Consider the following 1,383-nt stretch of genomic DNA (forward strand, 5'->3'; position numbering starts at 1 on the left):
AACCACTGAACCACCCAAAGGTCAAGCCTCTGTCCTGAGGCCTGGTTTTTTTAAGTTCCACTTCTGCTATATGATCATCAGCAAGTAACTGCTGCAAGCCTCAGTTCCTTCCTTTGTAAAGTGAAAGCAGTAGTGCCCATCTGCAGTGTTATTATGAATTATATATGGCATAATGTTCATGAAGCGTGTGGACACTATTTGTAGACTGTTACTGGCATTTTGATGAAAGAAAGGAAGGAAGGAAGGAAGGAAGGAAGGAAGGAGAGGAATCCAAACAACAAACCAAGATTGGCTCTTAATTTTCAGAGTTTTTCATTGCCTAAAATTTTAAAGGTCATTCAATAAAAAGAGGTAGCATCTAAATGCGCAATTGCGATACTAGCATATCATTTACCTTCAGAAACACAACCCTGAATTCAGATTTGAAATTTCCTTGTGAACCACCTCTTCATGCCTCCCATCATCATTTAAAGGGGATTTTTTTTTTTTTTTTGCATGACACAGAACTTAACTCTTCCCATGGCAATTAATTACCTTTATGGATAGGTCAGGTTAAAAATTGACCCAAAGACCTTGAAATGCAAAGAAAAAAAAAACCAACCCCCCAAAAACCAAAAACCGCTTCCTTGGAGAAAACCAACTAGGTCCATAGATAGATAAGTAAATATGTTGTTGTTATGTGCCATCGTCTGCAATTCATAACAATTCTAGATACAATAACTCTCAAACTTGTCCTATCCTAACCCAATCTCACTGTCTCTGACACACTGCCCCTATTACCCCAGTAACTGTGTCAATACATCTCATCCAGTGTCTGCCTTTCCTGCCTTGTCTCTCCCCCCTTCCAAGATGATGTCCTTCTCCAAGGACTAGTCCTTCCTGGCAACATGCCCAATGTAGATGTGTATGTTCAAAATCCTTACCTCCAGAGAGAGCGAGTTGGTTTCACCCTCTTCAAGACAGATTGATTTGTTTTCTTGGTAGTCCGTGGTATGTTCAAGACTCTTCTCAAGTACCACAACTTCAAGGCATCTATTCTTCTTCTGCTATCCTTAGTCATTGTCCAACTCTCTGAAGCATAATAAGTAATTGAGAATACCATGGCCTGGACTAGGTGCACCTTTGTATCTAGACTGACATCGTCGCTCTTTAGTACTCTGGAGAGGTCCGTGACAGCAGATTTTCCCAATGCGTTCGTCTTTTGATTTCCTGACTGCTGGTGTTAAGAGTGTTAATTGTGGATCTGAACAAACCGTAATTGTTAACAATCTCAATTTATTCTCTATCTATTATGGTGCTGCCAATTGGTCCAGTGGTGAGAATCTTTGTCTTTTTGATGTTGAGCTTCAATCCATATTGAAGACTACAGTCCTTGACCTTTTG

This window comes from Elephantulus edwardii, unplaced genomic scaffold (assembly GCF_000299155.1).
Source record: "Elephantulus edwardii isolate Elephantulus edwardi_28Jun2011 unplaced genomic scaffold, EleEdw1.0 scaffold00001, whole genome shotgun sequence".
Classification (NCBI taxonomy): domain Eukaryota; kingdom Metazoa; phylum Chordata; class Mammalia; order Macroscelidea; family Macroscelididae; genus Elephantulus; species Elephantulus edwardii.